This window comes from Salvelinus sp. IW2-2015, linkage group LG3 (assembly GCF_002910315.2).
Source record: "Salvelinus sp. IW2-2015 linkage group LG3, ASM291031v2, whole genome shotgun sequence".
NCBI lineage: Eukaryota > Metazoa > Chordata > Actinopteri > Salmoniformes > Salmonidae > Salvelinus > Salvelinus sp. IW2-2015.
Window position 1 is genome coordinate 25,493,431 of NC_036840.1, and position 14,643 is coordinate 25,508,073.

General features: G+C 41.3%; 1 pseudogene; it reads right to left on the reverse strand.

Moving 5' to 3' along the window:
• Positions 1–979: 979 nt before the first annotated feature.
• LOC139029497 (general transcription factor II-I repeat domain-containing protein 2A-like) lies at positions 980–4,119 on the reverse strand (annotated as a pseudogene).
• Between the last annotated feature and the right edge of the window lie 10,524 nt (positions 4,120–14,643).

A 14,643-nucleotide genomic window follows, 5' to 3' on the forward strand; every position in this document is an offset into this window, starting at 1 on the left:
ATCTTATTGACATTCACCCTCAGTGTACGTCTAAGTGCAATATATGCTGCTCTGTTGTGGACCAACGTCAATTTGCCTTTGTACTTCTTTGCCGCACATGAACACACAACTAGTCAGTAGTCTAGGTTCAACAAAACTAGTGCCTGTAGGACCTATTTGGTTGATTGAGATGTCAAGAAAGCTGAGCAATGCCTTATAATGTACAGACCACTTCCCACTTAATGGTGGCAGTTATTTTTTTACTGTCATAGCAAACATGTATACCAGACCTGGGCAATTATTTTCCATGGAGGGCCACATTAGAATATATTTTTGCCATCACGGGCCAGAATCATATTACAGGATTATACATCATGTGTATGACTGTGTTGACAGATATATCTACTGTAAATCACATCCAGGTATGCTACTTATTTAACTTTTTTTAACATGTACAGAAATAAACAACATCCATGTTCTCCTTTTGGTAGGTATTTTCATTATTAAACATGCAATGAACTACACAGAGGGAAAAGTACACTGTGCATTCAGCACCACGGACAGAACTCTTGTTAACGGGTATGCACAGAAACACTAGAAAAAGAGAGCGCTCAACATTGCATGTAAACTACTCAATCAGTGTGAGGAGTGAAGCCTCTGATGGGCATTGACTAGAGCAGTGAAGTCAAGTATTTTCTGACCTCGCTATGCGCAGGATTGCTGAGAGGTGAGAGTCAGTAAGAGATGGTCTGTGCCTTGACTTGCTATATTTCATCACTGAGAATACATAGGTTGCCAAAGCAGTACAAACATCTTCTGAGCATGACTCCTAATAGTTGGAAAGTTTTGTTCATCGATAGACGCATAGAACCTTGTCAGTGACATTGTTTTGAATAGTTCTTAAATCACTACATCAGACTGAAGACCGATAAGCTCAAGTTGCAGGTCAGTGGGAGCGTTATCCACATTGAAGGTGAAAGGAGAGGAAACCAACAGCATGTCATTTTCCAAATCCCCAAAAACGACAAGAAAGCTCCCCGTTCAAAGCACGCAGCAGCGATGTAAACTTCTCCCACTGATCATCTGATATTGAACAGACTAGTAGTGTCGGAAGGTGGGTAAGATTGTGGGCTTCTACTTGGCGGGTCAGGAGGAGTAATTTTCCCTTGAAGGCTTTGACAAGGCTGTACATCTGATGTGCAAAAAGGCCCTTCCCTTGTAGTTTAGAATTCAGTTCATTCATGAGGGCCATRATGTCCACGATGAAGGCAAAATCAGCTAACCATTCTTTATCTTGCAGTTAAGAGAAATCCACATATTTTCCTTTCATTTGCAAAAACTCAGCAATCTCCGACTTCAGGTCCCACACCCTTTTAAGCACCTTCCCCAAACTCAGCTATCTCATGTTTGTGTGATAGGAGAGATCTGCATGACCCRACTGTCTYTTCCAACAGTGAGACAAACTGTCTGTGGTTTAAAGAGTTTGCTCTTATGAAGATTTCCACTTCAGCGACTGTATCCACAACATGGCTCATTTTCAGAACACATTTACAGAGCACCTCCTGATGAATAATGCAATGCAGGAAAATCATTTTCTGATCTGGGTTCAGCTCAGCTACTTGATCATATATTCTTTTCAAAAGGCCAACGTTTTTTCCTGTCAGGTTTTGGCATCCATCAGTGGTCACACTGGATAACTTTTCAAAATTCAGTCCCAGCTTTGCCACACTTATTAACCTCCTCCAATAAATATTTCCCTGTGGTTGTGCTCTTCATTGACTGCAGTGAAGCAAGTTCCTCTGTAATTTCAAAGTCTGGGGTTATGCCTCGTAAGAATATCAACAACTGCGCCGTGTCACCTGCAACACCGCTCTCATCCAGGGCCAAGGAGAAATAGGTGAAATCCTTTACCTTGTTTTTCAACTGTTGTTCCATATTCTCTGTGATGTCCTCAACACGCCGTGTCACTGTTTGTCTTGACAGGGAAACATTTTCAAACAGCTCTTTCTTGTCGGGGCAAAGTATTGCTGCAGAGTCAATTAAACATTCTTTAACGCCCTCAGGGAATGGCTTGCTATGTTTAGCAATTTTGTGGGACAGTACATAGCTAACTCTCGCAATTCTGTCATTTGCTGAATGGACTTTTGTGAAAAGTCCGTGCTGATTTTGCAACTGAGAAAGCAACTCTTTCGATGCACTTGCCTCCTGCTCAGAAGACATATTCCTGCATTTCTCTGCATGCTTTGTCTGGAAGTGTCGGGACAAGTTGTAGTCTTTCAAGACAGCGATGCTCTCTTTGCACACGAAGCACACAGCTTTCCCTGATAACTCAATAAAGAAGTATTTCGATGCCCACTCTTGCTGGAACACCCTACATTCATTGTCTACTTTCCTTTTCTTAGCTAGCTACTATTTGTAACTGTGACGTGTGTGTCAGCCTGTCAGTCACTGTCTGTCCTTGTGCAGTTGTTATTTATACGTGTCTTCAAAAATAAATGTTCCACAACCGGTGGGAGTTAAATCATTACACAAAGGCGAGTATTGATTGGGCGTTTTATTTGAATAACTAATACGTTTTTCAAAACTTTACTATCGCAAATTCTTTATGTGATCTGAGCATGATTCCACGGGCCGTTTTGAATCAGGTCGCGGGCCACATATGCCCCCGGGCCGGCCTTTGCCCAGGTCTGGTGTATACGGTTGAGTTGTCGGCATACATAGACAAACAGGCTACATTTAAGGTCATTGGAAGGTCATTATTAAAAACAGAAAACAATAATGGCCCGGCTGCCCTGCGGTACACCATATCCCGAATTTGCATTCGAGAGAGTTCAATTAAAGAAAACCCTCTGTTTTCTATGAGATCGGTAATGGTCAATCCATGATAAGGCAGAGCCTGTAAATGCGGAACACCTACGTTTTTTCAGCAATAGGTTATAGTCAATGATATCAAAAGCTGCACCTAAGTTTAACAAAACAGCTCCCACAATCTTCTTATTATCAATTTCTTTCAGCCAATCATTAGTCATTTGTGTCAGTGCCAAACATGTTGAGTGCCCTTCCCAGTAAGCATGCTGAAAGTCTGGTGTTATTCTGTTTTCTGTTAAATAAAATTATATTTGGTCAACCAGGATTTAAAAAAAGGTTTGCATCAACACCATTAACATGCTGATTGGTTGGCTGTTTGAACCAGCAACGGGTGTTTTTCTATTCTTGGGCAGTGGAATGACCTTTGCCTCCCTCCAGGCCTAAGGGAACACACCGTCTGCTAGGCTTAAATTGAAGATGAAGCACATAGAATTCATAATGTATTCCGCTACCAACCTCAGTAATTTACCATCCTTGTTGTTGGTACCCGGTGGTTTATCCTTATTTATAAATAGCAATAATTACACAAACTACAGTGCTTGTCTTTAATTATTTGGTCCATTATGCATGAATATGAAGGCTCAGCTTTTGTTGTTTGCATGTCTTGCCTAAGTTTGTTAATCTTGTCAACAAAAAAGCTATTAAATTGGTTGTGACGATGTGCGCTGAGAGTCGGGAAGCAGGTTCAGGGAGTGTTTTAATAAATAAACGTAACATGATACAAAACAAGAAAACACGAACAACACACAGACATGACACAGAAACAGAAACAATGACGCCTGGGGAAGGAACCAAAGAGAGTGACAGATATAGGGAAGGTAATCAGGGAAGTGTTTTTTAATCTTTAGTGTCAGAGTAATGACGTCGGGTCGGGAACTTCTACAGGCTCTCATGCCTCAACCAGATCGCCAGGCTCCCCTGCCTCACCCGGCTCGTCGGGCTTTCATGCCTCCGCCGGATCACCAGGCTCCCCTGCTACCACCGGCTCGTCAGGTTCTCATGCCTCAGCCGGATCGCCAGGCTCCCCTTCCTCAACTGATCTGTCAGGTTCCCACGCCCCAGCTGACTCGACAGGTTCACGTGCCTCAGCTGGCATGACAGGTTCTCGCGTATCAGCAGGGGTGACCGGTCCGYTACTGATCCCCGCGTTCGTCCCCTTTGATGGTGTCCTGCGGCTGGAGCAACACGTCGGGGAGGGGGTACTGTCACGTATTCTCCCTCTCCAGCCTCTAGGTCATCAGGCTGCTGATTATCCTGCACACCTGTCACCATCGTCTTGCGCACCTGCGCCTAAAGACACTCAACTGGACTACATCACCTCCTTGATTATCTTCCCTAAATCTGTCACTCCCCTTTGTCCTTTCCTGTTATTGACTCTGTTTTCATGTCGGTGTTTTGTTTGTGTTACGTGTTTATTGTTTCATTTATTTATTAAAACACTCACTCCCTGAACTTTCTTCCCGACTCTCAGCGCACTAATTACAGTGGTTTGCATTATCAAAGGGCTTTGTGATGAACAAGTCATCTGACTCAATTAAGCATTCTTTATATAATTGTATCTTTGTTCCATATTATAGTGTATTTTTCTTTTTGTTTAGCTTAGTTACAGGATTTCTCAATTTACTGAATATTTGCCAATCTGCTATATTGTCAGACTTATTTGCTCTTCCCTTTGCCTCATCCCTCTCAGCCATACAGTTTTTGAATTAATCATCTATCCATGGGGATTTGGCAGTTCTAATAGTCAGTTTCTTGATTGGCGTATGCCTTTCAGTAACCGGAAGGAGCATTTTCATACAGTAAATGCTTCAAGTGCATCGTCAGGTTGTCCCTCATTACACACATCAAACCAACAAATATGTTTCATGTCTTTGACATAGGAATCATTGTATAACCTCTTGTACCCTCAGAAAAGAAGGCGCTATTATAGAACCTAAAAGGGTTCTTTGGCTGTCCCCATAGGATAACCCTTTGAAGAACCATTTTTGGTTCCAGGTAGAACCCTTTTGAGTTCCTTGTAGAACCCTTTACACAGAGGGTTCTTCRTGGAACCCAAAATCGGTTCTCCTATGGCGACAGCTGAAGAACCCTTTTGGAACCCTTTGATCACTTATACACAATTTTAGTCCCAGTCTACATATGGCTATTATATTCTGATCAATACATCCAATGGGTGTGGATACTGATTTAGAGCAGATTTCTGCCAAATTAGAAAAATGTGGTTAATACACATGGAGGATTTAGTTCCTCTTCTGTTGCAGGCACCGGTTACAGCTTGAAGCTTCTTTTTGAGTGGACAGCTTGATGACAACCAGTCAACATTTAGGTTCCTCTTCTGTTTATAATTATGCTGGTAGGTTGACAGATTTCTTGAACCAAATTGCAGGCATCGGTTACAGCTTGAAGCTTCTTTTTGAGTGGACAGCTTGATGACAACCAGTCAACATTTAGGTCACTCAGAAAATATAACTCTCTGTTGATATCACATGCATTGTTGAGCATTTCACACKTAAAGTCCAAATACTGACTTTTAGCACTTGGTGGTCTATAGCATCTTCCTACAAAAATTGGTTTTAGGTGAGGCAAATGAACCTGTAGCCATATTACTTCCACATCATCTGAGATTAGGTCCCTTGTCAGCCTAACAGGACTATGTAACTTGTTTCAGGAAACTAGGCTCAGGAAATGTCGCATGTCACTACTTCACAGGAGAGTCATTTGAACGCGTTTTTTTGGCAGAAATGCCTTCTGGAACATGTGAACTTTCATGTGCCTTATTAACAAACTTGTATGCCATCTGTAAATACAAATAAAAAATATTGAGATATTACAAGTTATTATTTTTGTCAGAAAGTCATTTTCATTTCAAGTTAAAGTGTACTGTTAGCTAGCTAGCTAATATTAGCTGGCTGGCTCGCTAGCTAACGTTAGTGTAGTATATTAGCGACACCTAGTAGCGCAATACCAGCGGGGCATAAGGAGTCACTGGAGGAACAGAGGGAGGCTAAGCTTGAGAGACCAGGAATAAAGTACAAGTCAATGATTCCCGAGTCTGAGTCAAGTCGATTCAACTAGTGACGGAGACATGGAATTAAAATAACCCTTATCCACTCAAGAAGCAGGAAAAGTGCAGGAAAAGTGAATTTGTAAAGGGACTTTTCACAAAAACCTAGCCGTTCAGTTATCACAGCTAACAAGCAAACAAGTGTGCCAGCTAGCTAAGAATAATGGCACTGAGCTTACCTTCTCTCCCGCCGTTTGATGTGCATTCCGAGCCAGCCAGTGTTGGTTTGCGATGGGCAAAATGGATTAATAGTTTCAAACTGTTCATCACTGCTTCAAGAGTCAAAGATGCAGCACAAAACAAGCTATTTTATTGCACTTGGGAGGTTCGGATTTGCAGGGTATATTCGCCACGTTAGATGACACGGGGGAAGACAAGGACTATGAAATCGCAGTGACAAAGATAAACAAGTACTTCACTCCACGCCTGCTGGTCAACAGCCTCCATTGCTCTTGCTTCATCCATTAGAGCGGTGASAGTGAGGYCCCTCTTGCGCAGAAACCATTTGCGTAACACRTTCGAGTGACATTTGTTTAGGCAAGCTGAACAAGTGCAGGGGGAATAATTGGACACGTTTGTGAGCAGACTGAAACAGTTGGCTGCTACATGTGATTATGGAGATTTGAAATRTGATTTCAYAAGGGACCAAGTGATTGACAAGTGTCACTCAAATGTGTTGCGCAAATGGTTTCTGCGCAAGAGGGACCACACTCTYACCGCAATAATGAATGAAGCAAGAGCAAAAAAAATCATAAAAAGGAAAACAATATTTGCTTCATCCAACAAAAGCAAGCCATCTAATGATGACYAAACTGTTAAATGTTTCAGATGTGGTCAGGAGGACYATACTGGAYGGGCATGTTCCATCACACAAGGTAAACAATGCAAAAAATGTGAAAGATGGACATTTCTCCAAAATGTACAGGACAAAGACAAAACTGAATGTAAATCAAGTCACAAACTCACCTGCTATACAMAATTATAAAACAGACAAATGTGAATTKYGACTGAMRGAGATGGAGTTCATGGSCYACRTTSYCTCGAAGAACGGCATTGGAGCAGCTCAGTCAAAGGTGGAAGCGGTGCAGAACACACGCAGACCGACAAACKCTGCTGAAGTAAGGCRTTACTTAGGACTAGTRAACTRCTGTGGCAGATTTATCCCTAATCTGACAACCACATCTAAACCACTGAGAAGACTCACAAAAGCATCATGAGACGTTTCTTTTGTGAAACTTTGGATACAACCACAGTCAGGACAATGGACTACAAGTGACAGAGACACAATGGACTACAAGTGGCAGAGACACRATGGACTACAAGTGGCAGAGCCTGACACACTGCCTAGACAAGTGCCTGCACCTGACGAGGCCATTCAACTACAGCCTTGACCATGAAAACTCAAGACAACAAGTTGTGCATCTGAAGGACTATGTTAGATAGATATGTTGCCATAATGGAGCAGAATAATCTCCGGCACAGTCTCAATGTCAGGGCAGTCTACCCTTAGCCATCACAGAAAAGTTCCTGGCAAGAATTCTTGGCAAATAAACATTGTTAACAAAAGAGTTCCAGCAATGTATCCAGAGTTATGGTTGGTAGTTTAAAGAAAGTAGAAAATAAACAATGTTGTTGGAAAATATGTTAATACTGTATACAAGAGGTACTTTATTTTGAGTACTAGATAATGTTTTGTTACGTTATAATGTATAGATCAGGGGTGGCAGGTAGTGGTTAGAGCATTGGACTTGTAACCAAAAGGTTGCAAGATTGAATCCCCGAGCTGACAAGAGACCAGGAATAAAGTGCAATAAAGTCAATGATTCGTCTGAGTCAAGTCGATACATTAAAGTTACRTGTATGATCTKAGTAGTAATATTATTTATATCTCAGAGCCATTTGCACTGCTAGTTGTAGCCTAATGTTMGCTAGCTAACATTGAACCTGGTCGGTTAGCTACCTGAATATTCATACGGGGTAGTAACATTATGAGTTGGGATTATCTTTTCATTGTTTAGCTAGCTAGCTACATGTCTAGACAAAAKAATCCACTCTACAAGTAACCATTTCAAAAGAATGTTCATGAACTTACCAGTTACGTCTAACTGTCGCTCTGGCTATCTACTCCGATTTCAGAGCACTCTCGTCTGAGTGTGCCAGAGCGTAGAATAACAGATGAATTTACACCCGTTGAACACCCGTTGAATTTGGCTGGTGTCAGTAAACGATAACAAAAGAGYGTAATTAAATTGTTGCCAGCAGCATAGTTGCAGTCACCAACGCTCTGGATAACATAAGAACAGCCTAACCAGCTCGGCTAGGGCGAGTAAAATGKTCAGAGTGAGCTGTTCTCTAATTTGTGTCTGGAAGTAGCTAGTATACGTTAGCCAGTTAGCTTGSGAGCCTGACTGCTGTTGTAAGGTCAGAATGCGCGAATCAACGCTACTCCTCGGCCAGAGCGTCCAATCTGACAACGGACAATCTGACAACGCTCTAAGTTTACGAATGTCCAGAGCACACTCTGGCACTCCAGATTAAATTTACGAACACACCCATGGTATAAACCAATTTTAAGTCTTTAAGTCTTTGGTTGTTTTGTACATGGCCTCACATGTGAATCCTTAAAGAGATGGGTCGGGCTAAGGCTTTAGAGGGTGTGAACAATGACTAATGCGTGTGGATAAAGAAGAGCTCTCCAGTAGGTGCACTAAAACAATTAAGGGCAGGGTTTCTCAAAAGGGAGGTTTCAAGTTTATCTACTTCCAAAACATAATTACTTTCCCATTGTTTCTCAAACATTTTCTAGCTCTGAGTCTATACTTTTATCTAATGTAAAAAAACACCATATGTGTCTCTGGCCATACATAGCAAGACCTTCTTTTGCATTCCTATCTTTCCTGTATATGCTATAACCATGTATAGCTGCTACTGCATCGTCAAAGGAATTATCTAAGTGTCTTTCAGAGATGGCCAGAAAATGAATGTTTTCGGATGTTTAGTAAGTTGTCAATTTCATGAATTTCATTACTAGCCAGATAATGAACATTTTTGTGCAAAAAAAAAAGAAAGTTAGACAGGCCCATTGGGCTAAAGATGGATCAGCCCATCTGCTATTTTCCCGAAATATCAGATGGCTGGTCCGCCCCTGGCTCCTGCCAACCGTAAGAGTTCCTAAGTTAAGTGATCTACTTGGTGCAGTCAGAAGAGTGCCCCCAATTGTTAACCACCACCAATTCCCGCCAATAGTTACCCACTCTATCTCCTGACCAATGCAATTATTAGATCCAACCATGCTGGGCATCATCATTGAGAAAACAGATTCATACTTGGAATATATACTCTAATACAGACTCTTTTTTTCAAAAGTTATTACTTTAAAATGAACAAAATATGTTTAACCAGCTGGTCTACTGAAATAGATTTGATCAATTTTGAGTATTTACAATTTTAGATTTTGGGAACCCCTATGATCATGATATAAATCAGTCTTATCGTTCTCTCTCKCAAACCAAATGCAAAAGTGAAAAACTAGTGGCTTGTCAATAATCTGTGGTGTATGCAGCTATATGGTTGTCACACTATGTCCTGCCCATTATCAGAAATTACGTTACTCTCTCTTATTTGAAGATTCAGTCCTTCCTTAATGGTCTGGCAGAGTAGATGTACACACAGAATGGCACGAATATATGTACCAGCTCTGGTCCTCTACGGCTTCTGTAAGTTACTCTATCTTCAGTTCAGATTTTAACAGAATTGGTCATTCAAATAGTTGTGACTGTGTCTAGGTGTGCATGTAGTATATGTGTGCAAAAACGATTTTGTGTGTGAACAATAGCGTTTTATTAAATCACACCAGATATACATTCCATACGATTTACACAGAAAGTTATGTTTCTAAATWATTTTTCTCTCTTTCAGTTTTGACCCCTGTCATGTTGGTCTCTCCGCCACCCTCAATGGTGGTCCATCCTGGGGATAATGTCACCCTACAGTGCACTTATGTCCTTAAAGAACCAGGACACGTTGCTTGGTTCAAACAAGTCAGCGTCTCAGAGCCACTGTGCATCGCGTCGATGTACAGCTCTGGGCCGTATGTCACGCATCACAATGGTTTTCAGCCCAGCCATATGGAAATGTTCATCAACAATAGAATAATCTTCCTCAAAATCACAGAGGTGGATGTAGCTGATTCTGGTCTGTACTGCTGTGGAATGTTTGATAAATACTTCATCTTCACCAACATGACTTTCCTGATGGTTAAAGGTAATCTTTTCAATCAATTCTCAGCTGTGACAACTGGATGCAATGAAATGTTGTGCTACAGGTATGCACATAAAAGGGTTGGAAACAAGTTAGCTTTCAATCAACTTTTATGTAGCTGGAATATTAAACTCTCCTATTCAYCCAAAAGGTTACAAGGATTCTGACAAAGAGCCAGAGCAATGTCCTGAAGGTATGCTTAGTCTGTTATTGTATGGTGAAAATCATTTAAACCATCAGTTTCAACCCATATCTTTAATGTGAGCTAGTAATTGTTAGATTAATGGGGTATCGTTTAACTATTGGTTTTGTAGGACAGGATAATGATGGAACCATGTACCTCCTTYCCCTGGTTGTGATCCTGGSTGTTGTGACTGCTGTTCYACTGATAGTCRTCMTCATCCTGGTCCTCAAGATCAGACGAGACACAAACAGACACAACACAGGTAGGARCCCAYTTCATGATAATATGCGACCTGTGAACTACACTTCAAATGTGAAWTTTTTTCCCATGACATACTGYACACTGACTATCAGAAGAGACAGTGTGYTCACCAGAATGGAATGATCCATTATTCCGTTCTCTCGTCTCTCTTTTACATCATATTCAGGACCTGAGTCTCRAAGACAACCACAAAATGATCAGGTAAATACTGTATCGTTAAATACTCTATTTTCAGTGACATTATTTTGTAAGCAATWYAGAAACAGAAAATTACAACTGCAGCCTCKTTCATGATGTTTGCAAATCTACAGAACCAAGATCCAGATGCATTGAATTATGCTGCCCTGAATTTCACCTCCAAGAAGAGGAAGATGGAGAGGAGAAGAGAGAAGGAGCTGGACCCCCATGTAGTGTATGCTGCTACAAGATGACAAAGTGGAGAAGGATGGAAGTTTGGTTGGCCATATCTTTGAATACATTGATTTGCCATATCTTTGAATACAAGTTTAAATCTTGCTAAATTGAATCTGTGTAGTTATATTAAATGGACTGAAATGGATTTAAATGTAAATCAATCAATCTCTGCAGTGTATGTTTGTTAGTTGTCCCTCAGGGCTACTGTAAGCCCTCTCCAACTAAGTTAGGCCACACAGCTCCGTAGTACAGGAGGATGGAACTGGAGGAAAATTGGTTGGCCATATCTTTGAATACATTGATTTGCCGTATCTTTACGGCCCTCTCCAACTCMGTTAGGYCACACAGCTCAGTGGTACAGGGTGTGGTTAGAGAGGAGTTAGAAGTCAAAACACAACTGTTTAATGGCTGCAGAGGAGTAGTTGCCTCTTTTGGCCTCTCTTAACTTAGATCTCTGTTGTGTTAGTGATTTGGTATGTGTTTTATAGGGTGACCTTGAGGGCCAAAGTACCCAGCAGTATTTGTCACTTCTAAAGATAAAGAAAGAGTTAAACCAAAATTGCCTTTGTCATGATGTTATTCGTCCCTTAGTATTTCCTCTCGCTCTTTCTCGCTGTTGAATCTCTTTTTTTAATGGGCAAAGTATTTAAGTGACTGTAAATGAAGGGATGATTTAAAGGGGTTAGACAGTGACACTGACCAACTGTTATTTTCCACTGTGGTGAGCCTTACATGCGTCATTATCTCTCTCGCTCTCTCTTTCCCGCTCTCACTCGCTTTCTTTCTTTCTTTCTTTCTTTCTTTCTTTCTTTCTTTCTTTCTTTCTTTCTCTCTCTCTCTCTCTGCTGAAGACAAACAACCTGCACTACAGGAAGACTGGCATTCAGCTCTCACCACACCTCTCAGTGCATCAAAACCACATGCTCTTTTCACACCTCTCTTCATCTGTTCATCTGGACGATAAACTCCAGACCTTTGCCCCTCAGTTAAATGTGCAAAGTACACTCTTTAAAAAAAAGTCCTATCTAGAACCTGATAGGGTTATTCGGCTGTTCCCATAGGAGAAGCCTTTGGAGAACCCTTTTTGGTTCCAGGTAGATCCCCTTTGGGTTCTATGTTGAACCATCTTTGAAAAGGGTTTTAGCTGTAACCAAAAAGGGMTATCCTATTGGGACAGCTAAAAAAACACTTTTGGAAACAAACAAGCTAAAATATTTTTTACAAACCCTGATCTGCACACAATACCCCATAATGACAAAGCAAAAACAGTTTTTTATAAATGCTTGCAAATGTATTAGAAAATGACTGAAATATCAAATCTATATCCCAAAACCAATAAGTATTCAGACCCKTCACACAGCACTTTGTTGAAGAACTTTTGGCAGCGATTACAGAGTCTTCTTGGGTATGACACTACAAGCTTGGCAAACCTGTATTTGTACAGTGCATTCGGAAAGAATTCAGWCCTCTTTACTTTTTCCACATTTTGTTACGTTACAGCCTTCTTCTAAAATGTKTMYCTCATCAACCTACACACAATACCCCATAAAGACAAAGCAAAAACAGGTTTTTCAAAATGTTTGCAAATGTAAACAACAGAAATATCWTATTTACATAAGTATTCAGACCATTTGCTATTGAGCTCAGGYGCATCCTGTTTCCATTRATCATCTTTGATGTTTCTACAAYTTGATTGGACATTCAGAGAGTGTCCCAAAGCCACTCCTGTGTTGTCTTKGCTGTGTGCTTAGGGTCGTTGTCCTGTTGGAAGGACTAATCCTTTCCTGCCTTTGCAGCAACTAACGGGGATCCATGACAAATACAAATACAAATACACCCATGGAGACAGGAGTGATCAGTGTGAGAACAGCCCTGATGCTGAGTCTCCTACACGGAGCTGTGTCTACAACCTCCCCAAGAGGAACCTTACCCTATCCGATGCTGGGACTTACTACTGTGCTGTGGCCTCATGTGGGGAAATACTGTTTGGGAACGGGACCAAGCTGGATGTTGAACGTGGTCACTGATGATCCACAGATGAGAATCTTGGTCCTTCTCTCCATCATAAGAACTGGAGTTCTCCTCTACTGTCTGACCATGTTCTTCATCATCTACCCCACCAGGAAATACATCAAAGCTAGATGATGATCGACTTTTTGCATTAAATGTTGGAAATATTATCACTATGTCTTGAAAATGATTATTTATTGAGATTTCTGAGTTGTTTAATATTGCATTTTTTTTTTTTTTATCTAATGACCTGCGACCTTGTTTAAAAAGTTGGATGTCATTTGATTAAATAGCTCTTCAGAAATCCCTGAGTATGCTTCTTCTTTTAGTATTAATATATATCAATTTAAACAACTGACTGACTAAAATAGACTTGTTTCTTCTCTTGTGTTCTGTACAGTATGTCTGTATGGATGTGTGCAGAGGGCTTCTGCAGACACAWCMTWCTGATAAATACAAAACCCACCCATGCATGCACCCACACAGCGAGATGTTCACAGRTAYCTGYACTCTGTGGTCTGCTGTGAGCACAAAACRAGWCCGTCTCTACGCTTTGGACAKGCCTGCTGGCCTTTKMCACACCCTGTGTCTCTATGTGGTTTTCAGCAGGATGTCTATGTGGTGTCACTCTGTTTTCTCTCAATCTTTCAATGTTGTTCACAACCATGACAATKARCAWCACAGTCYATTTATATACTGTATGCCATGTAGCCTGTATCTTGTCACTTACAAGATCATAGGTKTAATTMAYTCAAACTACAATCATTTGTTTACAGAGTTTAAATAAGAACTTGTATTAATGTATACTAGGCWACAGTGAAGAGGCYTACCCACGAGGTACACCCCTACCAAACGCTCAACTAGTAGACTACACATGAGTTAGTACAYGAATGACAGGGATGAGACTGACTTTCACTCTGTAAGTGTTTCCCCCATATACCCTCACAGTAATGCTTCACACATGTTCACCCTACATACAATACATTACCAAAAGTATGTGGACACCTGCTCTTCCAAAATCTCATTCCAAAATCATGGGCATTAATATGGAGTAGGTCCCCCCTTTGCTTTTGTAACAGCCTCCACTATTCTGGGAGGATTTTCCACTAGATGTTGGAACATTGCTGTGAGGACCTGCTTTCAATCAGCCACAAGAGATTTAGTGAGGTCGGGCACTGATGTTAAGTGATTAGGCCTGGCTCACAGTCAGCGTTTCAGTTCATCCCAAAGTGTTCGATGGGGTTGAGATAAGGGCTCTGTGCAGGCCAGTCAAGTTCTTCCACAACGATCTCGACAAACCATTTCTGTATGGACCTCGCTTTGTGCACGGGGGAATTGTCATACTGAAACAGGAAAGGGCCTTCCCCAAACTGTTACCACAAAGTTGGAAGAACAGAATCGTCTAGAATGTTATTATATGCTGTAGCATTAAGATTTTCCTTCATTGGAACTAAGGGGTCTAGCCCGAACCATGAAAAACAGCCCCAGCCCATCATTCTTCCTACACCAAACTTTACAGTTTTCACTATGCATTCAGGCAGGTTGCGTTATCCTGGCATCCGCCAAACTCAGATTCGTCCGTCGGACTGCCAGATGGTGAAGC